This window comes from Prionailurus bengalensis, chromosome D1 (assembly GCF_016509475.1).
Source record: "Prionailurus bengalensis isolate Pbe53 chromosome D1, Fcat_Pben_1.1_paternal_pri, whole genome shotgun sequence".
Classification (NCBI taxonomy): Eukaryota; Metazoa; Chordata; class Mammalia; order Carnivora; family Felidae; genus Prionailurus; species Prionailurus bengalensis.
Genome location: NC_057346.1, coordinates 92865910 through 92892701, shown reverse-complemented (window position 1 = coordinate 92892701; position 26792 = coordinate 92865910). Strand labels below are relative to the sequence as shown.

General features: G+C 36.4%; 1 pseudogene; it reads right to left on the bottom strand.

Moving 5' to 3' along the window:
* Nucleotides 1–16365: 16365 nt before the first annotated feature.
* Nucleotides 16366–26792, bottom strand: part of LOC122484313 — a 138706-nt pseudogene continuing 128279 nt past the window's right edge.

The window sequence follows — 26792 nt, the reverse complement described above, 5'->3', positions numbered from 1 at the left end:
TACAGAATTAAAGATATACCTAGCCTATGACTAGAAATTCAAATATTAAGTATTTATCCAAGAGAAATGAAAATATGTATTCACAAAAGAAGACTTATACAAAAATGATCATTGCAGCAAAAAATTTTAAATACCCTAAATTGGAACTAATAAAGGGTGAGAAAATGGTGGTATATTCACAGAATGAAGCATAACTGACATGATGAAGGTACAGACTACTGATTATATGTAACAACATGGATGAATCTAATCTTTGTTTTTAATGTTTATTTTTGAGAGAGAGAGAGGAGAGAGAGAATCCCAAGCAGGCTCCACATTATCAGTGCAGAGTTGGACATGGGGCTCAAACTCACAAACCTGTGAGATCATGACCTGAACCAAAACCAAGAGTCAGATGCTTAACTGACTGAACACCCAGGTGCTCCTGGATGAATCTAATCTAACTTATCAAAGTGGAACAAACCATACACACAAGAGTGCATATTCTCTTTTTTCCTTATTTTTTTCTGAAGCTCTAGGACAGTCAAATGAAATCTATGGTTAAAAAAGAGAGTGATATGGTTACATTGGGCACAAGATGGTGGGAAGTAACTGGGGAGTAACAATAGAGAACTTTCCTGGATGGTAGTAATGCTGTATCTTGACAGGCATTTTGTTTACATGGGTATATGCATTTCAAAAAACTAAGCAAATACACTAAGATCTGTGCATTTCAATGTATATAAATTTTGCATAGAATTGATAAATAAATACTGAACATTAGGTAACAATAAACATACTGAAGTATTTATGGAAAGTATACAGAAGCCTACAACTTATATTAAAACAAACAAACAAACAAACAAACATTGCCTTTGACTTCATACCATACACGTAAAAATAGAGCATCCACAGAATGGAAGAAAATATTTGGAAAGCATATATCTGATAAAGGATGTACATTTAGAACAAATTGGGGAACTTCTAAAAGTCAACAACAGAAAAACAACAACCAATTTAAAAATGAGCCAAGAATTTGAATAGTCATTTTTTTCAAAGAAAATATACAAGTGGCCAATAAATCCAAGAAAAGATGCTCAAAATCACTAATCATTAAGTGAAAGCAAATTAAAAACACAATGAAATAGCATACACACATACACACACACACATAAAAAAGCTTGTATGCAAACATTCATGCATCATCATTTGTAATAGGAACATTTGAAACAATGTTAATGTTCATCAATAGTGCATTAATATACACATTTTTAACAGACCTAAAATAGAATAATAGCATTCTGCTCTAAAAATGAACTATTGATTCAAAAAACTACATGGATGAATTTCAAAAGCATTATGTGCAGTGAATGCAACCAAGCAAAAATACGTACATACTATGATTCCATTTATATAAAGTTTCAGGAAATTCAAGCTAATGTATAATGGCAGAAATCAAATAATTGCTTGCCTGTTGACATGAGTGGATGTAGACATAAGTTACAATAGAGCAAAAGAAAAATTGGGGGATGACAGAGTGTTTATTTATTTGATTATTTTCATGGTTTCAAATTTTGTGTGCATTTGTGTGTGTGTGTGTGTACACATATATAAGTAAAGATTGATAAAATAGCACACTTTTAATATGTATAGCTTATTGTGCTTCAATTATACATAGAAGAGATTTTTTTTTAATTTTTTTCAACGTTTATTTATTTTTGGGACAGAGAGAGACAGAGCATGAACGGGGGAGGGGCAGAGAGAGAGGGAGACACAGAATCGGAAACAGGCTCCAGGCTCTGAGCCATCAGCCCAGAGCCCGACGCGGGGCTCGAACTCACGGACCGCGAGATCGTGACCTGGCTGAAGTCGGACGCTTAACCGACTGCGCCACCCAGGCGCCCCACAAGAGATATTTTAAAAGACATTGTTAATAAATTAAAAAGGCAAGTCAGATACTGGATGAAATTATTTGTAAAGCATGTATCTCAACTACAAATCATTTCTGGAATATATATATAAACTCTTAAAATGCAATAACAACAACCAAAGAAGACAAACATTCAATAAAAAAATAGGTAAACATTTGAACAGACACTTCTGCAAAAGAGTTGCAAAGCTGAGAAACTAGTCCAGAAAAAGATGCACACCTTAGTTACCGAGGAAATGCAAATGAATTCTCCAATGAGATATCCCAGCACGTATTAAAAAGACTAAACGTAAAAGGACTGACAATGCCAAGGATTAGTGTGGATGTGGAACAAGTAGAACCATCATCTATAACTGATTGAAAATCAGTTTAGCATTTTACTAGAAAGTTAAAAATATGCTTCCCATCGGACCCATCTATTCTACTCCTTTGTATTTTTCCAAGATGACACATGTCTACGCAAAGGCTTGTATGCAAATATTCATAGCAGCTTTATTCTTAGTAGTAAAAAATGGGAAAAACATCAATCCTCTGGGAACAATAGTAAACATATTTTGGTATAACCATCAATTTATAACTTGGTAAAGAAATTGTGTTTTACTCAGACAATGGAGTAATACTCAACAATAAAAAAGGCTGCAACAATGTGAATGAATCTCAAAAGCTTTATATTAAGTGAAAGAAGCCAGACACAATAGGTTACATATTATATTATCCCATTTATATGAAATCTGAGGAAAGCCTGTACTAATAGAAACCAGATTAGTGGCTTCCTGAAGCTGGGATGTGGGAATGTGGTTGAATTTAAAGGGGAATAATGAAATTTTTTGTAGTTACAGAAATGTTACATATCTTTTGTGGTAGTGGTGATTACTTGACTGTATGTATTTGTAAAATCTATTTAATTATACACTTAAACTGGGGCATCTGGATGACTCAGTCAATTGAGTGTCCGACTTTTGATTTTGGCTTAGGTCATGATCCAGGGTTGTGGGATTGAGCCCCACATCAGGCTCCATGCTGAGAGTGTAGTTTGCTTAAGATTCTCTCTCTCCCTCTGCCCCTCTCCCCAACTCGTGTGCTCTATCTTTCTAAAATAAAAAAATAAATAAACTAAATTTAAAAAAGAAAATAAATTGTACACTTAAAATGTAAAAAAAAAAACTTATATAAAGTATAACTCAATATAACTGATCAAAATGAAAACAAAATATTACAAAATAATGAAGTTGAATTGGCACAGTATTGTCATCAGTACATATTTAGAGTTTGCTCCAGGTCTAGCTACATCTTCTTGTCATACTATTCAGAAGAGATTTGGACATCACATTGAATTATTAAATCAATGACCTGTGATGATGGGGCAGAACCAGCAGGAAGTGGCTAGCATGAGGGAGGCCTTCGGAAAACACATAGAACCCAGAAGGTTGAATGTAAGCTCCATGATTATTTAGGAGCCTGCAACATAAGTAAAGTTGTTAGAAGTCCAGGTGTTAAGAGCATACTGGCACATCTCTTATAAATTGGGAAGATTTCCTGAATCGTTCATCCCATGCCACAACGAGGGAAGCAAAAATCCATGGTAGGCACACATAAATTCCCAAGGCATATATATGCCACATGTAGGAATTATGTTCCAGCCCCTATATTAATTGACACTGAAAGAATTTTGCATCGGGGCCAGGCAGAAGTGAAAAGAGTCTTGTCATCCAACCCAGGCGGTCCAATAAGGCTCCCATATGTCTAATCTAACTTGGCACCTGCTTCTCAGAAACACCTAGACTAATAGGGCATGACTCCTCCCTCTCACAGGAAATCTTTGTGCCGGCACTTACTATTGGGTTGGATGAAACGTTGTCGGGTCTATATTTGAGTTGGAGACTCTCCCTGCCCAACTTTGCTTTATTTCCTTTTTCCTTTGCAAGCTCCAGATCTGCACTATAGTCCTCTGCAATCCTCTGACCCACCCAACCCTTTGTATTCCATGGGTTTTACCTCCAAGCAGAGGTTTTGCACTCCTAACTCTGTCTCAGCATCTGCTTACTGGAATATCAGAGCTGCAAAACATGTCCATACCAGATTTATGCATGACTGCTCATAGCAGTTTCTGCCATAATAACTCCAAAATGGAAACAGTCCCATCTCTTTTATTGTTGAAAAGGTAAACAAAAGTAGAATATTGGCATGGTGGAATACCACTCAGTGATGAATTTCATATACACAGTAACGTGGATAAATTTCAAGCATATTATGCTGATTGAAAGAAGCTGACCAAAATGCATACTGTATGATTCCATTTATATGACTTTCGATAAAAGAAAAAAATATAATCTGGGGCACCTGGGTGACTCAGTAGGTTAAGCATAAACCTCTTGGTTTTGGCTCAGGTCATGATCTCACTGTTGGTGAATTTGAGCCCAGCATCAGTCTCTGTGCTGACAGCAGGACCCTGCTTGGGATTCTCTCTATCTCTCCCCCTCTCTGCCCCTACCTGCTCTCACCTTCTCTCACTGTCTCTCTCCCTTTCTCGAAATAAATAAGTTAAAAAAAATATATATATATATAATCCATTGGGCAGATGCTCTGTGGCTGCATGAAACCAGGCATAGAGCAGGGATTAACTGGGAACTTTCTGAAGTAACGGAAATATTTTATCAATTATGGTGATGGATATATGAGTGCTTGTATATTTTAAAAATTCATTAAAACATTCATTTAGAACATTTTATGATATGTAAATCATACTTAAATAACTTCTTTTTTTTTTTTTTTTTTTTTTGGTAAAGAGTGTATGTCAAGGCAGTTTGTAGTTCACAATGGCAAATAAAACCATGCATGTATGCATACATATGGTTGACCCTTGAGCAACACAGTCTGGAACTGCATGTATCCACTTATACGTGGATTTTTATTTTATAAATACAGTTCAGTACTATAAATGTTTTTTTATTCCTTATGATTTTAACATTTTCTTTTTTATTGTGAGAATTCAATATACACAAAATATGTGTTAATTGATTGCTTGTGTTATGGGTAAATCTTCTAGTCCACAGTAGGCTCTTATTGGTTAAGGTTTTGGTGGGCTCAAAAGCTGTATGCGGATTTTTGGCTGCGTGGAGGGTGGGTGCTTCTTACGTTGATACGCAAAAGAGAGAAAGTCTTTATCCTCAGAACCTATACTTTCATGACAAATAGAGTTCTAGAGGTGTCATTTAAAGTGGGATGTTTATGGAAAGACACTCTGAGAAGCAAATATTGGAAAAAATACATGACTTTGGCTCAGGTCACGATCTCATCACAGTTTGTGAGTTCGAGTCCCGTATCTGGCTCTCTGCTGTCAGTGCAGAGATCCTCTTTCCCCCTCTCTCTCGGCCCCACCCCCACTAACATTCTCTCTCAAAAATAAACAGTTAAAAATATATATTTTAAAAGGGGGCCCCATCTCTTATTAAAATAGTATTAAATAATATAATTAAATAATATATAAATAAATATAATTAATATATAAAATAAATATAATTAAATAATTAAAATTATTAAATAATTAAACATTATTAAACATATTAAATAAATATGTTATAAAATAAAATATACAAAAATAAAAAAATTTCAAATTCTTGTTCAAAAGATATGAGATTCAAGAAGTCTCTGTTACTGGAAATTATTAGGATTTTTATGGCTTTGGTGATCTAGAATATTAGCTATCAGCAAGCATTTCTAATTACCTCTATATAGGATTAAATGAATACAAATCTCACTATAAAGCTCTACTAATTACTACATAAGCTTCCTTGTTGTATTTGCCACTCAGTTTCTCAAGAACCATTAGCTATCAAATCCAGTGATTAAACAAGAAACATCTAAATAGCCAATATCTCTAACAGGTATTACAGCAGCCTTAAAAACCTGAGGTTTATTGATTTTGCTCAAATATGATGGATATCGGAAGCTTCATTAATTCTCGAAAGGCCAGGGGAAAAAAATGTATTATTGCTTTAGGTACACAAGAGCTGAAAGTGTTCAAATACCAGTGAGCTTCAGAATATATATCAAGATAAAAATCAATGTCTTTCAGGTTAATCTTCATTATACATTTACAGTGGTGAGTGGTTTTCTAAGTGTGCCCCAAACCTTCCAATTCAGACTAAAAAGCGTTACTTTCGGTCTGGTCAACTCTCTCATAAGAGTTAAATTACACAGTGTATTGAATTTAGCTCTGAAATGAGAACACCAAAATTGATTAGAGGGTTGCCTTATCAGGAAAGATTAAAGGGAATACATATTTATAGCTCAGCTGAAGGGGGAATAGGTTAATTTGTACACATATTTGAATAGAGCAAATGTCAAAGTAAAAGAGGAATTATTTATTTTGGTATGAGGTATTAGACAGCTGAGAGTGTTGAGATGAAATATAGAAAAGGGGATATTTGGTGAAATTTGAACTGTAAGATATACACAGTCTTTGTAGGAAAGTAGTAAAACTAGAATGGACTGACTTAGTTCTAAGACATGTGTTAAACTTTACTCGATGAGTGGTGGAAACTGGATGTTTTATGCTTTCATTGCTACTGTTTTTACAACAATTTTGTGTGTATATATGCGTGGAGAGGTGGAGGTCTTTGAATAATCTCTGAGGATCTGTTCATTTTAGACTTTAAGTAAGATGCATCCACCAAAAAAAATAACAAGTAATATATGGATGGTCTATGATATGTCATTTGAATTGTAATAAAACCCCATTAATTAAGCTGTATTAAATACTTCAGTGTAAAGAATTCCAATATTTGGATTCAAATGAATTTCACTCCGCATTCCTTAAAAGAGAAAAAAACAGACAGAAAATAATGACACAACAGCAAACAACAGGAATAATGGCAACAATAGAAAAAATTATTTTAATTCCCTTATGCACAGGAGAGAACTAAGAGTGTAAAGTATGAATTAATTGCACCCTCATTAGACTCAGTTCATGGCCCTACCACAGAATAAGCCACGCTGCACTCTGTGTAAGTCTTGTGTTAAAAACAACTTTTGGGATGGGGTGCCTGGGTGGTGCAGTCAGTTCGGTCTGCCTCTTGATTTTGGCTCAGGTCATGATCTCAGGATCATGAAATCAAGCCCTGCCCTGGGTGTGGAGCATGCTTAAGTTTCTCTGCCTCACTCTCTCTCTCCTCTCCCACTCATGCTCTCTAGAGTGTTCTCTGTAAAAAAATTTTAAAAAATAATAAAAATAGCAAAAATAACTTTTTATATAATGCAGTCTAAATACAACCTAAGGGTTGTATCTGGTACTTGACTGAAGAAAGAGAGATCTCTTTCTATGATGGAAGAATGGAGGATATATTGGTCATTCAGACATGCGTAAGGAATTCGCTAGGGTGATTTTGGTCTATAGAGAATAATGCCCTAAGTATTGACTTCACGACTTAAATCCTGTATGAGATGCAACTCCACTCTATTCAAATTAGTTCCTTTGATTATCACACCATTATGCAGACACTTTCATTGACTCTTAGGAAAAGGAAATGAATAAATACAGAACTAATGTAACTTGCCCAAGACCAAATTAGTAATCCAGGAAGTGGCAGAGACCTACCTTATCCAACAAACTGAAACATATCTGATGTTCAAGTCTGTGCTTTCCCCCGCCGCCCCAGCCTATGCTCTTATCCACTTTCCTGCAGTTCAACACTGTGATTTTCAAACTATAGTGTGCATCAATATCATCTACAGGCAGTGGTATAAATCACTTCCCAACTCTGGACCCAGCGATGTTACATTTGCATCTTGAAATTGACTGTGGTGGGAGAATTTATACCAGAGAAATAGACAAATACTATAAATCAGGGTCTTTCTTCTTTTCTTAAAGAAAGATTTCTGGGGCCCACCACAAAGTTTCTGACTCAATAGGTCTTAAATTGGTTCCAATAATTTGGATTTCTCAGAATTTTTCAGGTGATGTTGTTGCTGATGATCTGGGACCAAATTTTGAGAACCGCTAATACAATTAATTTTTTAATCCATATATTGGTAGGTTTATTAAAAAGGCCAAATAATATATTAAGGCACTATGAATTCATAAAATAATATTTATCTTGGTTTTTAATTGAATACTGAATGATGTTAATTTAATTTTTCACCACATTTTAGGAGACTACAGACAACGTTAAAAAGTAAAAGGGAAAAATATAAACTTTCATTAATGGTATAGGGAAAAATAAACTATAGCTTTATTAGGTGATTAGGTTGAAATATATATTTTTTTATTTTATTAGTTAGGTGATATATACAGTCTCTTTTTTAATGTAATGATTTTTATGAATTTAAATTGGACTAAGCATTTACTTAATACTAGAACAAATTAACCTATATCTTTCTGTAGGCTGAAAAAAAAAAAAAAAGAGCAAGTTAGTACCTGAACTTACACACTATTTGTTAAGAGTTATAAGAGAAATAAAGTTAACATGTAATCTCAGAAGTTTTAATTACATTCTTGAGTTTATCCATAAGCTTATTTGTTTCAATTTTTATTTTCCCAAATTTCAGTGATTCATTCTCATACAATACTCTCTTTAAAAATTTTTTTTAATGTTTATTATTTATCTTAGAGAGAGATACAGAGAGTGACAGGGGGAGGGGCAGAGAGAGAGGGAGACACAGAATCTGAAGCAGGCTCCAGGCTCTGAGCTGTCAACACAGAGCCCATCTCAGGGCTAGAACCCACAAACCGTGAAATCATAACCTGAGCCAAAGTCAGACGCTCAACCAACCGAGCCACGCAGGCTCCCTCCCATACAATATTCTTAAGTATGTCCTTAAAATTATTTATCTCTGAATTATTTATCTCAAAATTTTTTATCTACACCAAAAGTCAAAAGAGGGGAAATCTAGTGGTGTGAAAAATAAAAAAAATAATAATAAAATATAAAATAATTGAGTAAATTTATGAATATATTTAAAGAATTGTAATAATTTATAATGGTCATTAAAATTCTGGGTCAATTAGCGGTGTCTGTGTGGCTCAGTCAGCTAAGCATCTGACTTCGGCTCAGGTCATGACCTCATGGTTTATGGGTTTAAGCCCTGCATCAGGCTCTGTGCTGACAGCTCAGAGTCTGGGGCCTGCTTTGGATTCTGTCTCTTGCTCTCTTTCTGCCCCCCCCCCCACTCATGTTCTGTCTCTCAAAAATGAATAAATTCTACAAAACATTTTGAAAAAAAATTCTGTGTCAATTTTTTTGTTTTTACTATCACTCAATCCTTTATGAAATAACAATGTATTGAACACAATTTGGAAGCACCTTAATTTAAGTAACTTTTTTTAAAAAGATTTTTTTATTTTTAATCTCTGCATGCAATGTGAGGCTCAAACGTACAACCCCAAGATCAAGAGTCGCATGCTCCATTGACTGAGCCAGCCAAAAGCTCCTAAATGAGTGACTTTTTAAGAAAACATTTGCAAATTATAAAATTTATAAAATGAAACTTACATTAAATTAAAAATTACACATAGAAACTCTATTGGGCATTGTCAGCTAGGTTAAGATGTACACAGGATGCTTGGTTCTCTAGATAGATAGATCAATAGATAATAGATAATAGATAGACAGGAAGGTAGATGAGAGATGATGATTGATAGATGATAGGTAGGTAGGTAAATGATAGAGATAGATAGATAGATAGATAGATAGATGATAGATAGATAGATGATAGATAGATGATAGATGATAGATAGATAAAAATAGATAAATAGATGACAGATGATAGAGTGATATAAAGATAAAGATAGAGGGGCCTGGGTGGCTCAGTCCTTTGAGTGTCCAACTTCAGATCATGATCTCAGGGTTTGTGAGTTTGAGTTCCACATCAGGCTTGTTACGGTCAGCATGGAGCCTGCTTTGGATCCTCTGTCTCCCTCTCTCTCTGCCCCTCCTCTGCTCACATTCTCTGTCTCAAAAATGAATAAACATTTATTTTTTTTAAAAAAGAGATATAGATGTATAAGTATAGGTATAAACAAAGATATAGATGAAGGCATAAATACAAGTACAGATATAGATACATCTATACCTATATCTATATACTTATACCTACACACACATCACATATATAATATGAGGGGGGGGTAGGGAGTGTGTGTGTGTGAGAGACAGAGTGTGTATATCTTTAACATCCAAAATATTTAGGAAAAACTTTATTGATCCTGTCTTCTGTGCATTAGGGCTACCACATTGCCAAACTCCAGGGTGGGGACATTGTACTCACAAGCAGTACCCAGGGTACTGGCAAACATGGTGGCCTTGCCATGTATTTTTGAATGAGATGCAATTATTGGAACTGCTCCTAGAAGATCGTTTGTAATTGTTAAAACTGCATGTGTGTCAAATACATTTTCAGTGTTAAATTTAGCTCTGTCATTCTCAGAAGCATAAAATGCTGCACACCATACCCTTGTCACAGATACACGCTTATTGTTACATAATGGATAGACCATATATATCCCTGTGACTACAAGGATTAGATCATCGGGATGTTGGAACTATGGTCTAGGCTCGATTTGCACAGCCATACTGCCTACTTGTTTTCTTCTTGATTAGTAAGTTTTACAGAATTTGTTTTTTAGGGGTTGCTAAGTGAATTGTTCCTTTTAAAAATAGTGCATCTTCAGGGAACTTGATGAAATGTTTCAAGAATTCATGGTAAAATCATATATAATACTTATTTGAGGTTCACCAATCACCTGCACTGAAAGGCATTATAAAACAGTTAAGCTTCTTTTGGTGATAAGAGATAAATAAAATATCTTAGCTCTTGGTTCCAAATGCACAACATGCTATGAGCTGGAAAGGAAGGCAGACTCATTGCTTTCTTGCTCCAAATCTCTTCATTGCTGGCTGCTGTGAAAGAAGTATGTTTTGAGCAGGCAGAAATTGACAGGAATAGATAAGCTGTTTTGGCAAACATATTTGCATTTGGCCTTTTCCAGCTGATGCACCAAGATGATGAAAGCCCCAAATAAATTAACAATCTTTTTTTTTTATTTCCCACCTTAAAGTCAATGAAAATATAGGGCAAATTGAAAAAAGATTCAAAAATGAAAAGAAACAATGAGAAAAAGGGATAGCTAGAAGAATGAAAAAAAAAACATTAAAGCAAATTAATTTCCACCTGATATGCTGGAAAAATAATTTAACCCTTGTTTATTCAATGCTTACTATATGTTGGGCATTGAGCTGACAACTCAAATACACAGTTCTTGTTCTAATGAAGAGTCTAAGTCACATTAACAAGCACTTATAATGTTATGAATCCTGTATTAATTGTATGAACAAAAACCTAGAAGCACATAGAACCCAGTTAGTCCCTACTCTCCTGCTTTGCTGTGTATCTTTCATTGAGCAAGACATTTCTTTCTTTTTCTTTCCTAGTTTTTAATGTTTATTGAGGATTCTTGTCCAAATTTGTCTATATCATGATGATTACAAACTTTCAACTCTACGGCTCCTTCTAGTGCATTTTGGAAGGGGGAAAAAGTCTCATAATCTCAAAATCGATAATAAAACAATGTTGGAAACTGCCATGAAACACAAGACAAGTAAAAACACTTCTTTTCTTTTTAATCTTTTTTTAAAAATGTTTATTTTTGTGGGAAATAGAGTGTGAGTAGGGGAAGGGCAGAGAGAGAGAGAGAGAGAGAGAGAATCTGAAGCAGGCTCCAGCCTCTGAGCTGTCAGCACAGAGCCCGAGGCGGTCTTGAAGCCACAAGTCGCGAGATCATGACCTGAGCCGAAGTTGGATGCTGAAGCGACTAAGCCACCCAGGTGCCTCAAAACACATCTTTTCTAAGAGTCACAGAACTATGAATTCAGGAAGTACACAAAAAAGTAAAAATGAAGCCAACTTATCAAATTCTATGCTTTAAATGTATAGCTTTTTGTGTTGATCACATCTCATTTGAGTGGTTTAAAAAAACAAAAGAATCATGCCAAAGAAAATCATTGTTCTGGCTTAATTCTGAGTTAAGAATATTAACAATAATCTGCCCACAAGGCATGTGGTCTGCTATAAACAATAGATGATTTTATATATACATTTAAAAATCAAATACATAATATATTTCTGATTCAGAAGTAATCTTAAACATTTTTAAGTAGCAGAAACATACATAACAGTTACAAGTGGAAATAATACGGGCAAAGTGCCCTGTGTTTTTATCCCAGAGACACAGCACAGCAGTCTCAGGTTCTTAAGAAAACATCAAAAAATGTTGTTTTTTATATTAACAGTATGTTTTTGGGAGTGGGGAAAGAATAACCGCTTTCCCTTTGGTTTAAAATACTCAACAGTTTAAGGGTGTCTGGATGGCTCAATTGGTTAAGCATCTGACTCCTGATTTTGGCTCAGGTTATGGTCTCATGATTCGTCGGATCAAGCCCCACGTAGGAGTCCACACTGACAGCTGGGAGCCTGCTTGGGATTTTCTCTCTCCTCTCCCTCTCTCTCTCTCTCTCTCAATAAAGAAAGTAAAACATTAACAAAATATTCAACAGCTTGAAGTCAGGAAACTGAGAAGGTAGCCACCTCCCAAGAGAATCCCAAGAGAAGGGAGGTCCAGCATGGAAACACAGCTGTTTTCCACTTCACCCCTGCTATGATGGTGGCAGCTCAGGCTCCCACTTCAATTTCAGAAGGGTAAACATTTGGTAGTATGAATGACCTTTTATTTTTATTAACCGGAATGAATGGTAATTGCTGTAATGCTTTTCCAATTTCAAACATAAGAACCCCTGTATCCCAACCCACGAAGCCTCAGGCCTTGTTGAGGGTCTGAGGATAACACCTGTAACCCAGCAGCCTGTGTGTTCTGTAAGCAGGAAGCATGGGAGGTGTGGAGCAGCCTTCCATCCAGCTGTCAGTGTACTATGGAGTTGATCATGGTTCCCTTCCCACCGTTAATTATAATCACAGCATGGGGCACCTGGGTGGCTCAATCGGTTGAGCACCCAACTCTTGATTTCGGCTCATGTAGTGATCTCATGAACAGTGAGATCAAGCCCTACATTGGGCTCTGTGCTGACAGCAGGGAGCCCGCTTAGGACTCTCTCTTTCCCTCTCTCTCTACTCCTCCCTTACGCCTGCATGCTCACTCTCAAAAATAAATAAAAATAAAAAATTATAATCACAGATGTACCTCTTTTCCTGGTATTATAATCTCATTGAGGCTTTTCATTAATACTTTATTCTTCTGAACACATTTGGGGTACAGCATATTGTCCTCCAGGCGGGGGGGGGGGGTAGAAAATGGCAGGCCAGAAGCCAGAAGAGAACACATACTCTCCCGTTTTTTCAGGCACTCAGGCTTGTCCTGCATGAAATTGCAGGTGAACCCAACCCTCTGTGTCTTCAGGCAGACTTCTCCCAATGAAACTATCTGACACCATAGGCCTCCTGTGGCTATTCCATTGTCTCCATCTTCCCAGTCCTGGTTGTAGTTCTGGACCAGGAGGTAATCACAGCATCTGGGCCCAACACTGTCACAACAATGGTATGGATTCCCTTCAGGAGGCAGGCACCCCCGACCCTTAGGGGGAGCAGCCACTTCAGGGGTGTGCATTCCATCAGAAGATACCTTTTTTCCAGAACTTTCCAGGGACATTTCCCTCTTGTCTGTCTTTGATCTTCTTTTGACTGTGAGATTCCTGGCCTCCTTTGTGGTGATAGGAACATTCTTATTTTGATCAGGGTAAGCATATTCACAGAGTTGCTTACGTGCATCTAATTTCCGGCCTTTGGTGCTCAGCTTTTGCTGTTGGCACCAGGCCCACAGGATGTCTCCACGAAGCATGTTGGCTGGTGGAACTTCAGAAAGTACTGAAGGAATCAGTACCTTCTTCCAAAGTCTTACTCCTCCATTGTCTTGTGCTATCTTTTCTGAACAGGAAGCTTTATCTTCCACAGATCTTTTTTGTTTGGTCCTATTCACTGAGATTCTTTGTAACTTTAGTTTACTAGAAGCCTGCTATTTTTCTTTGGCTTCTCCTGACACAGGTTGGGATTTGCAAGTCAGATATTCTTCCCCTGACTTCTTCATGGAGTTCTTTTATGCCCTTTGCTGTCTCCATATCCAAAGAGAAGTCAAGGGTGACAAAAAGAAAATTCTTACTTCTGAAATGTGAGCAACACATTTCTTATCCCTGTCCAACTGAATGATGACTAGAAGACAATGTAAAGCTCCCTCCATCTCTCAGTTTAGTGGAGTGAGAAACTTATCTCTGTTCTGTACTCTAAGGAAGATATACAGAATAGAATCATCAAATTAAGCACCCACAGTGGTCAGCAAGAAAATAGAATGGGTATACATCTGTGGGGTATTCTAGGAACTCTGTTCAAATGGAGAATATATGTTTCTTCGGAATGCATTCAAACTAAACAACAATGACAACAAAAAGAACTCCTACAGTCAAGAAGTGAGAGATAAACATGTACCAAAACAAAGAAGCGAAAAAGGACAGTTATTAACTAAGTCTCACATGAATCTTACAGAATAATGTAGGAAGAGACACGACTGACTGAATAGTCAAAAAACGTGTCACAGAGGAGATGGATCTTTGTTCAGCTTTGACAGATTAGTATTTAGAAGGTTCTAGAGGAACAGGGGATATTTTGATGTGAAAACCAACCTGATAATGTGCACTAACTCAGAGATTGGAATATTCAGGGTTTTTTTCAGACGAGTTTGAGTAGCTTGGACAAGAAGGCCCAGAAAAAGCAGCTTGCAATGAGTTAAAAATATAGATTACGTTGAGATTTTATCGAAACTATCAATATAAACTTTAAATTATTAGGAAATGTTGAGGATGTAGGAGCTGGAAGTAATGTAGTTTTGTAAAAGTGACAGCTTGGATATAAAAATGTATTATTTGTCCAGACATTCTCTTTATATTAAATTAAATATTGAATTAACCATATTTAAAAAATCAAAGCCAGTTAAAGAGATTTAGCGTTCTATTATTCTGTACATGGCTATTACAGGCACAAGAGGGCTTGAGCTACAGTAGGAAATTATTTAGCATGGCTTGAAGAAAGTTCTGCCTCAAAGAAAGGAGCTGGAGTAGAAATAGTTGGAGCTGATTTTAGATCTCCAAATATATGACTTTTGTCCTTTAACATGAAAATATATATTATACATGCATAGGCTATATTTCTTCCATGTATAATGGGGATTTCCAACTTCTAAAATTAAAAGTTAGAAATGGGCCATAGATGTGCATTTAAAAAGGTAGAATTATGTACAGTAATACTGACATATAAAATTTGTTCCACTAAAATGATCTCTTGTTAAAGGCTTTGTGATAGAGATTATAACGGTGCATTTAGAAATCTTTGTTAAAGGAAAAACTAAAAATTCACAAATAACTTTCTTGGTCATATTTCAAATCTTAGTTTGTCAAAAGAACTTATTCAGCAAATTGGCCTCCAACCCTGAAAGAGCTGCCAAACTCACCATATATAATCTATATGAAAGAAAATTATATTTTTAAAAATTACATTCCTCCTTTTCTATTCCAGGCTCAGAAGTGAAAGTATAAATAGTCTCACATACACTGATTTATTAAGATCCAGATGTGGTATTCTTTCCAACCTGGTCGACGCTGTCCACGATTAAATGAAAAACAAACAAATTATATTAATTAGGAATGAAAACTAATTGAAGGGATACACGAGAATCTAAAAATGTAATATCAAGAGCAAACACTTGCAGAGGTTCAATTTAATTGAAGACTTAAAAGCCAAGCAGTGAATCTATTCTGAGTGTTGGCTGCTCTGCTCGATCTCTACCATTACCACCTGGTCCACGCATCAGTGTTAGCATCCTCACCTGGACTATGCAGATAGCTCCCTAATGGTCTGAAGGCTGTCTTCCTTGTTCTTCTATGATCCATCTCCTACACAGCTGCCTCTCAGTGCTCCCGCCACAGGAACTTCTTTCCGTTACTGAAACATGTAAATCTCCTTTGGGTGAAGTGCCTGCTGTTCCTCTGCTGGGGGGCTCTGCTACCTGCTCATAGGCTCAGTTGCTTTTTGTCATCTGGTCTCTGCTCATAGATCACCACCTCTGCAAGTCATATTTGCATACTTAAATTGCTCCTCACCCAACTCACACTCACATTGTTCATAATCTTCATAAGACTTAATTTTTTTCTTCGTAGACTCATTTTTATTCAGGGGAAAAAAAACCCAAACAAAAAAGTTTTCCAACCACACACAGAAGGGGTGAGGGGAGGGGGAGTTGTCTGTGCATCCAGCCCCAGCCCCAGCCCCTAGCCCACGCGGTTTTGGCAGCAATAACGGATGTGGGGTAATGCCTCCTGCCAAATAAAAATGATGTATGTTCTGCATGGGAAGGAGACGGGTGGAAAACCAGTGGGGAGTAGTTGGGGAAAGGGACAGAGAGGTCAGCACTGGGAACATGGCAGGTGGGAGGCCATTTCATAACGTTTCTTGTTGATCACACCACAGGGGACACCTTCTTTGCCCATCGGCACGACTGGCGTCTTGGCAGTCGTGGTGATAGTGGCTCTGAAAGTGAGAGTTCCACCAGCCCTTCCGGTAGGAAGATCCGCGGTAAATTCCCTGTTCTGCAGCAGCGAGTCCTGGATAACATTTTTGGCCTCCAAGTGTCAGCTCATTCACGAAGAAAACTTGACCTGTCTTTTCCAACTAGGACACCAACCTCAGCTGGCATGATGCTGATCACGGTTTTCCCTGGGACTGCGGGCAGATAGAAGGCGAGTCCTTATAGCACACAATGGCCGCATCCTGGCAGGTGCCGGCTGCCCTGAGGTTGTGGGGGGAAAATGTTCCACCCGGTGTGGGCGCTGCTGCTGGGGCCGCGGGCTACAGGCAGCGGAGGCGGACCGCTTGGGGCACGCATCTCGGCTCTGCCAGCAGATGTAATTTTTTATGTCTATTTTCCCTTGAGTGAATTATAAGCTCCATGAGGGCAGGGTTTTCTCTGTATTATTTACTACTATGGTTCCAGGGTCTACAAAGGTATTGGCATGTAATAGACTCTCAACACTTTCCAAATAAAGGAACAAGTTTTTTCAGGACCATCTTAGAAAAGTGAGTATTTTTGTAAGATTTAAATAGTTCACTGATTCTGAATATTGTTAATCAAATTTTTAAATTTGGAAGATACAAAGCACAACTGGGGCTGTCTTTCATCACTTCTTTTGACCTTAGAATGTGCAGAAGCATAAAAATATTAATAATGGTGATTATCATTAACACATTAAATGACTTAAACATAATTGCAGTGTTATGAATAGGTTTAAATAAGAATTAAATCATTTTTTCATCTTTTAAATATCTCTGTTAATAAAATCCTGGTAACTATGAAAAAAGTAAAATGCTTTCTTTCATTCTTTTTTTCTAATTTCTGTTTGTATAATTAAATGTCACTTTCCTATTTGCATGCTTAGTTTTATTTGGGTGTAAAATATAGTGACCCTGCTTCATTTGATTACATATTTCCTACTTAACCTATTTTAGAAAATCCATTCTAAATGACTTAAGAATATCTAATACAATGAATGTAATTAATATTTAGTAAGTCAAAGAAATCTTTTTCAGGCACTTCTGAGAGAAAATCTCTATTTTTTTTTATTATTAATGGTCTGTATTGGACTATTTGTTAAAAAACAGAAAGTGAATAGATACTCTTAGGAAGGTCAACAAGAACAGAAGACATGTATTAAGGCTACAGGGGATATAAAAAATGTTTCTTTGAGCGAGACCTGGCAGTTTTAAATATTTGTATCCCCCAAACCCCAAACATTTATAGTCAAATGGATTATCTATGTGATGTTTGTAACTCTCTTCATTTTTCAAGTAGTTCACAATTTTAAACACTGTGATGAAATATTTCAAGCACTAGCATTTTTAGAGCATAAAATGTAGAAATACAAATTATTTGTTGTGTCAGTGACTTTTTAATTTTCAAGACTGCAAATTCTCTCAAAGTTGGGGATGCTGGAACCTTGAGGATACTGTCACTACTCAATATCAACATCTATTCCATGTGTGTTCAATAGAACTCCCTCTGCTTGTTTTTAATAAAACCTTTAGACAATCTCTCAAATGTCTACTTTGCATTTCATATGCTTCCTCAACATTAGCTCATTAATCTAGACTTTCTGACAAGTTATAGACATTTGTCCCTTTGATTATCACATCCACTTAACTTGTTCTTAGCTTTCTATCTTGGATTTTCCAGTTACATGCTTTTAACTTTTTCTTCATAGATTGTCATTCTCTGCCAAAATTCTCCTCATTGTCTGTTTTATTGAACATTTTAGTCACACTTGTTTTAATATTCCCACTTAATAACTCCAAACTGCTGGGCTAATTGTCATTAAGTACTGGAAAATTTTAATAAAATTTTATAAAGATTATTAGAAGTTCTATATCATGTTATCTTTCTCTAGAAGGGAAAAACTTCTAGTTTTTGAACTCCTCTAGGCCTGGCTTGTTTTATGAGGCCTTTCTACTTTAGCAGGTGTGATGCCCAATTTCTGTCTCTGCAGTCTAGTGGAACCACTAGAAAAGATTCATCTTTTCAGTCCCCTCTCCACATTTGGAACGAACAGATGCATCTAGAGGGAAAAGGGAGTTAAGTGCCATGTTCCTCTCTCTGTGTTTCCCTCCTACCTACCCTCTCAGATTTTGATTGTATGGAGAACCCTCAGACTCCTTAGAATAGTTGTTTAAGTTGTTAGTATTGGTCTGATACAATCTCACTCAGCACATTCAGAAACATAAGTGATTTCTAAAAAAGTTGGTAAACTTCATATATTTTTAAATTTTATTTTTTTTTAATTTACATCCAAATTAGTTAGCATATAGTGCAACAATGATTTCAGGAGTATATTCCTTAATGACCCTTACCTATTTAGCTCTTCCCCCCCTCCCATACCCCCTCCAGTAACCCTCTGTTTGTTCTCCATATTTATGAGTCTCTTATGCTTTGTCCCCCTCCCTGTTTTTGTATTATTTTTGTTTCCCTTCCCTTATGTTTGAACATCTGTTTTGTCTCTTAAACTCCTACTATTAGTGAATTCATATGATTTTTGTCTTTCTCTAATTTCACTGAGCATAATACCCTCTAGTTCCATCCACGTAGTTGCAAATGGCAAGATTTCTGAGTAATACTCCACCGTATATATATACCCACACCTTCTTTACCCATTCATCCATCGATGGACATTTGGGCTCTTTCCATACTTTGGTTATTGCTGATAGTGCTGCTATAAACATTGGGGTGCATGTGTCCTTTTGAAACAGCACACCTGTATCCTTTGGATAAATACCTAGTAATTCAATTGCTGGGTCATAGGGTAATTCTATTTTTAGTTTTTTTTGAGGACCCTACATACTGTTTTCCAGAGTGGCTGCACCAGTTTACATTTCCAGGGAAACTTCATATTTTTAAGAATGATAAATTAAAATAGTAAAATTATTTCCACTAAAAGTGTCTGAGAATTCCTTACGTAAGAGTGAAACTTACATTTACACAAAAATTGCCTTTATTATCAAAGATGGAGTGTATGAATTCAAATGAGTAAAGTATTTGAGACAGCTTATGACCAAGCCTATAATTATCCTCTTGGGGGAAATCAACTTTTTCAGTCTTAATTTCTCTATGAATTACGATTATTTGATAAATGAGAAAAACACTATGCTCCCCAGAAGGAGGGTGCAATATAAAACAAAGCATCTATCTAAAGGATTGCTATATTGGGCGATACGAACACTTATTGTGATACAAATGTAAAATGATTCTATATTATTGGTCTGTGCCACCAATTGTGATATGTAAAATCTCTGTGCCCTCAGTATTCAATCGCGTTTTTCAGATCTAATGACTTTCTGTGCAATTTTAATTATTTAGGAGTCCTAATTAACTCAGTTATCCCTCCATTTCATATCTGTTTTAATTATATTTCTTTTCTTCTTTCATGGTTTGGAAAGGTAGTGGTCTTGTTCACTCCTTTCATCCTTCTTTTGGTTCTAGGTTCTCAGATACTGGTGCCATAAAGCATAATTTTTGGCAAAGTGTCATTGTCGATATCCTTTGTGTAGCAGGCATTCAAAAGCTACTTCTGTCAGTGGGTACATGCACTGCTAAAACCCACTACATGATTCTCTGACTGGAGACATCTAGCTCAATATGAACCTCTTCGCCAGCCTCTTACTTTGAGTCTCATCATTTGATGCATATTCCACACTTCTTACTCTGTCAGCTCACATCAAATGGATCAAGTGGGTTGAGGCAACAGCAAGGCGTATCGATTACAGCTATATTCTGCAATTGCACTTCACCCATACAAAATTTCACCCTTGTCACCTCCTGTTGGGAGAGGAGTATGTGTGCAGGTTGTTCGCTGACATCCCTTCTTTACATCTGGCCATCTCTAAATCTTTTTGCTGCTAAATAAGCACAGGAAACAGGTTAGCACGTCTGCATTAGTGAATGTTCAAATTAAAGACACCAGTTTCCCCTTTTTGCAAATACTTCCAATTCCTATCAGTGGCTCTTGGAAGCCTTCTCACTTTGGCTTTAGGGTAAGGCATCTCCCGTGGGGATCAGGAAGGAAAACACACAGCTCTCCATTTGTTACAAGTCCCACAGTTCTCCTTTTTTTTCCTTCTCCCCTGTCATTTGCTTATTCAGGTGGCCAAAAAGGGTGTGGGAAAATTAAGTTGATATCTAAGTATACCAAAGCCTGTGCAATCATTTTTTAGTAAGTTCTTAAAAAGTTATGATCCCAATTCTTTGCAGCTTTATTTAAAATACAGGTTGCAGGGCACCTGGGTGACTCAGTGGTTAAGTGTCCGACTCTTGATTTCGGCTCAGATCATGAGCTCATGGTCATGAGATTGAGCCCTGCATCAGGCATAGAGCCTGCTTAAAATTCTCTCTCTTCCCTCCCTCTGTACCTCCCCTGCTCACTCGCATGTGCTCTCTCCTTCTCTAAAACAAACAAATAAAATAAAATAAAATAAAATAAAATAAAATAAAATAAAATAAATAAAATAAAATACAGGTTGTATTTACATACTCCTCAGCTTCTCAATTTTGTGTCTCATACATATTGGGCTGCCATCTTAGCCGTGGCATCAGCGAGAATGGGGGTGTGTAGATTATATAGAAATTTATAGGCTAGTCTATGTACTTTGACTGCCATTTAGAGTGAGACAGGAAGCCACCTGAGGTTGTGAGTAAAGATGCATCATGATTTGACTTCCTTTAAAGGTTTTCCTTTTTAAATGGCTGCCATATTAGGAATAGACTACAGAGAAGCAAGAACAGAGCCATAAGGGGCAGTAGGAGCTAATACAATAATCTTTACTCATCACTCTCATTTTGTCAAGGAGGATAATGTTTGTGAGAAGCTCTGTAATAGGTCATGTCTCAGGTTTGGTTGGCCAAGATTGATTTATTTGCTGACTCTCGAGCTGCAAGCACATCTAGGAAAGGAAGTATCATTTTCAGTGAGTATTGTAGGGGATAGGCTCCTCTGGCCAGAAAAATGGGAGGAATGGCTGTTGGTTGGGTAATCGATAATGTTTTTCATGGTGGACTAAGAGCATCAAAATGTTTTGAAGCTTTTAATGAGAATATTACATTGATAAAGTTTTATTTTAGAATAGCCTTTCTAAATACCCAGAAAATAAACCAAAGAAGAGGAAGACTAGAAGCATGGAATCTAATTAGATGCTATTTCCATAATCAAGATAAGACATGGTAGTATATGATAGTGACCTGGGAATGATGGTGAGAAGCGAGGGTAATGGAGAGGAGGCATCAATGGTGTGCTCAGACTAGACAGTGCTGCCATTCTTTGAAATCTATACTTTTTAAAAAAGGGGATTACATTTAGGAAAAAAATTAGTTTATTTTTGGATATGCTGTGTTTAAGATGTGTTTGAAAAAATCTAAACAATTATGTACAGTGGACAGAGTCTGATAGGAAATATATCAAAGCTCAAACTATATATTTTAAGACTACACACACATGATTATGTTCAAAGTATAAACAAAACATTAATTCAGAAAAAAATGGGATTAGAGCAAGATGATGTTCTGAACATATACTTTTATTCTCTCCTGCTCTGCATACAGTGAGATGAGAGAGTGAGAGAGAGAAAGAGAGAGAGATATATAAATAGCAGATAGAAATTTAAAATAACATTTGAAGGAGAAATATTAACAATGGGCTTGAAATGTTTAGTCTCAGAATATAAAGAATATATACAATATAATCTTCAGAAGTGAGAAGAAACTACAATGTCAAAACACGTGAGAGAAAATATTGCTGCAGAATTAGAATTCCAGGAGTCAATCTGAGAATTTCTCCTTGAGAGGAGAAAGTATAAAATTATTGTCTCTAAAACTAGAAAAGGGAATTGCCAATGAAAACAAGTATTATTGACAGGCTCCTGTGATCATGCATGCCAAATTTGTAGTTATAAATTTAAAGGGAGGCAAATCAGTTTCAGTCCTTATTTCTGGAAGTTAGGTGAAGTTTTGCATGTAATCACAGTTGGGATTTTGCCAAGTGAGAAACTCAGAGGAACAGTGGGTTATGTGTCTTGATTATATTGAGCAAGAAATTATGGTGATGGATAAAGGAATATAAGTTGTGTACAAGAGTACATATCAGACCACAGATTGTGTATGCTGGTAAACACTTAAAAAAGTGATAAATTTAATGGATTGTACGATTCAGGGAAAGAAAAGAATTGTTGAAATATATGCAAAGTCAGTGAGTTGAAATGTTAGAAGATTAGGGGCTCCTGGGTGGCTTAGTTGGTTAAGTGTCGGACTTTGGCTCAGGTCATGATCTCACGGTTTGTGAGTTCCAGACCCACGTCAGGCTCTGTGCTGACAGCTAGCTCAGAGCCCGGAGCCTGTCTTTGGATTCTGTGTCTCCTTCTCTCTCTGTCCCTCCCCTGCTCTCTCTCAAAAAAAAATAAAACATAAAAAAATTTTTTTTCAATGTTAGAAGGTTGTAGTAAGAGAGGATATTTTATTTACTAAAAAATTTTTTTAAGTTTATTCATTTTTGAGAGACCAGAGAGACAGAGCATGAATGGGGGAAGGGCAGAGAGAAAGGGAGACACAGAACCCAAAGCAGGATCCAGGCTCTGAGCTGTCAGCACAGAGCCCAATGTGGGCTCGAACTCCCAAACCGTGAGATCATGACCTGAGCCGAAGCCGGATGCTTAACCTACTGAGCCACCCAGGCACCCCAAGAGAGGATACTTTAAATCAAGATTTGAGATGTCGTATATTTATTGGAATTAAAAAAAAAATCTAGAAATTACTATGAGATGAAGTGGATAGACAGGCAAGAGGAAAAATTTATATCAAATAAATTTTAAATAAGGATGACAAGATCTGAAAGCCCCAGTGACATGAACCTTCAATCTACTAAATGCTGAAGACCATATAATAAAGCAACAATTACAGGTAAAGAAGAGAATGACTCAGATGTTAATACTTAAGTGAATGATTTCTATTGACTACAAAATTTTGAAATGTTATGTAGTATAGTCAGATAACGTGAATTTCAAAATAGTTGGGATTTAAGGGAGTGTTATGAATTACATGACTGTGTGTCCCCTTCAATTCTTCTGTCGAAGCCCTAACTCCGAATGTGAAGGTATGTGGAGGCTGGGTCTTTAGAAGTTAATTAGGGTTAGATGAAGTCATGTGCAGGGTGCCCTCATGATGAGTTTAGTGCCCTATAAGAAGAGACATGAGAGTTCTCTCTCTCCTGTGCACAAAAAACAAAAACAGAAACAAAAACAAAAACAAAAAACATCATGTGAGCACACAGTGAGATAGCAGCTACCTGAAATCAGAGAGCCCTCACCAGGAAATGGCACCTTCATCTTTGACTTCCAAGCCTTAAGAACTGTGAGAAATACATGCCAGTTGTTTAAGTCGCCTAGTCTGTGATGTTAAGCCATAGCAGCCCAAGCTTATTAAGACGGGGAGTGATGAGAAATCATTCGGAGCCAGGAATGAGAGCAAGTAGAATACTCCTCCACCTTCAGCCCCAGCCCCATGGAAAGTATGTAGTGTGAGAGAAAGAAGTAGTCGCCCTTAAGAGAGCTTCGGGGCTTTGTCACTCCAATTCACAGAGAGGTGTTGTGGGAAAGAATGTTTGGAGTGGAGGCTTACAGTGTAGAAGATCTGTTTTAGACCACATGTATTAGAGGGCATGGGAGAAGGGCTCTAGGAGTTGGGGAAGTCTGAGATTAGATGTACACAGGGGACAGAAATCCAGCTGACAGCTTAGAGAGTTGGGTCAGAACTGAGGTAAAGAAGTGTGACAAGAATATCTTCATTGTCTTTTAATTAAGCATGGATAATTGATTCTAATGACAACCTCCTGCAGACTGGCTTCAGTGGTGAGTCTTCTGGGGTTACAGGTGGCTCAAGTGCTGGTCATCTTGGAGGACATGCAGTTCTGTCAGCATCCCTCACACGCCACTGAGTGTGACGGCAGACTTGGGAAATAGGTGGTTGCACCACAGCACGAGACCTTACTGGTGTCACATCACCCCTAGAACATCTGGATCTTTGTAGGCTGTCTCTAAATATATATTCGGGCTGATACTTTCACACTAGCATTCTGTATGTTTAGTGCTAATGACTGTCTTAAATATGTGTCCAGCTTTGGGGTTTTTTCCTAACATGCCTATTAGTAAAGTGGTATTTGCTTTTGATAAAATTTTATATAAACCTAATTTTTCTCACAACAGTTGTTTGAAACTCCTTTCAAATTTAAAATTATATATATATATATATATTTTTTTTTTGGGGGGGTGCTATGTATAAATACTTCATGAGGACATTTGTATAAACATTTTGGTGACAAAAATGAACACAAATAGATGTACTAAAGATGTTGTTTCATAAAAATCATGTGAAATATATGTAATAAATAAAATAAGATGAATTTGTGACATGTAATAATAAGAAAAGCTAACATTTATTGAGCTCAAGGTATAAGCTAGATGCAATCCTCAGACTCTTACCTGTGTTATCTGATGTCCATAATGACACTATAAAGTAAGTACCTTTATCAACTGGATTTTTACATGAGGACATTGAGGCACAAAGAGGTTAGAGAATTTACACAAGAACACTCACACATTATGGGGAGAAGTCAAGATTTAAACCTTGACTCCAGACCGAACGCTGAAACATACACATATATGCACACTTATATTCCTGTATACTTATGTCATATATACGTGCATATATATTTATATATCACATATATAAATAAATTATACATTTACATATCATATATAAAAATAAATTATATATTTATCTGCTGCATATGTAAATTAAGTAGGTCCCATGCCATTTGAAAGAATTGAAGCACCAGGACAGTTCAGGAAAGAAGGTGATTACTTCCGAAAGAAAGGACGAGAAACAAGAGCAATTAACAAGCTAGAGCTGAGGTGAACTAAGAACATAGAGTATGAAGATTTCAAGTAGAAGTGCCAACATGCACACACAGAAAGTGCATATTTACAGAATGGCAAGTAGCTTCACTTTATTGAAGAGCTTGTGTGTATGCAAAACAGGTTAACAGTCAATAGGAATGGAATGATAAATTGGGACAGCATTACTGAAGATTTGCATTATATGCTCTTTTCCTGGCCTAACGTATAGTGGAGAAATGGAGATATCTGACCAGAGAAGTTTTGTTTTCAAAATGGCCGTATTTTGGAAAGACTAATCTGGAAGAGGTTAATGATATCAATCAGCACAAGAATTGCTCAGTTCTAAAATCACCGCAGGCATTTCTATAATAAATAATGAAAAAAGGAGGAAGGATCTTTTCATACTTTGCTATAACTTAAAAAGTAACTTCTGTAGCTTTAATTTTACAGCTATATGACCTTAGTTGGAAATGATTAACCTAACATTTCAAACCCTTAAAACTTCTGGCAAGAAGTTAAAGACAAAAATTAAACCTGAACTAACATTAAATTTTAAAGTACTAAATAAATAAAATATTCTTAGAATGAATTTCTCAGTTCAATTTTTCCCATAATTTTCATTCTCTCTCTTTCTCTGTACTTCCATGAGGCTTATAATATGTGATAAATGTCACTTTGCTTGTATTCTAAAAGGAAAGAGGCAGAGATTAGAAAAATAACATGAAACTCAATATACCTGTTTCTTTCATCATTTGTTTAAATAACTGTTTAATAGACCCAACGTAATAAGACTAACAGCCACGTTTTGCAAGGTGTTCTGCAAGGACACCTAAAGATCTTTCCAACCAAAATTGGTCATCGGTGGTTACAGTTACCCCTATATCCACCCACCATCTTTGAAAGTTTTTACTAAAACTTTTACGTTTTCTCATTTAAATGATTAACACATAAGAAATGAGGTATTTCTACATTATTGACAAATCCCAAATAGAACAATAACTTTGTGATGCAAAGATTCATGACATTAATACTTTTATATAATTTGTTCTATTATATTTTAGGTAACTCAATATCTTCTGAGAATATACTGACCTCAGAAAATGTATAATAATTTTCAAAATCTTTCATAGTTAAGAATTAATAACGGCTTGAAAAGTACTTGCAAGTAAAGTCACTTCTCTTGAAGGAAGATAAAAACCCACCACAGGTCAGCAGAACTGAATATTTCTTTTTCTCTCATTAGTGAGAAAGCTTTTATCTTTGGTCCATTTATTATCCACAAACTTCTTCAGATTGTTCCTGCAGTTCGAGCTATTTTTATAATGGAAATTACTCCCAGGAAGCTGTACCT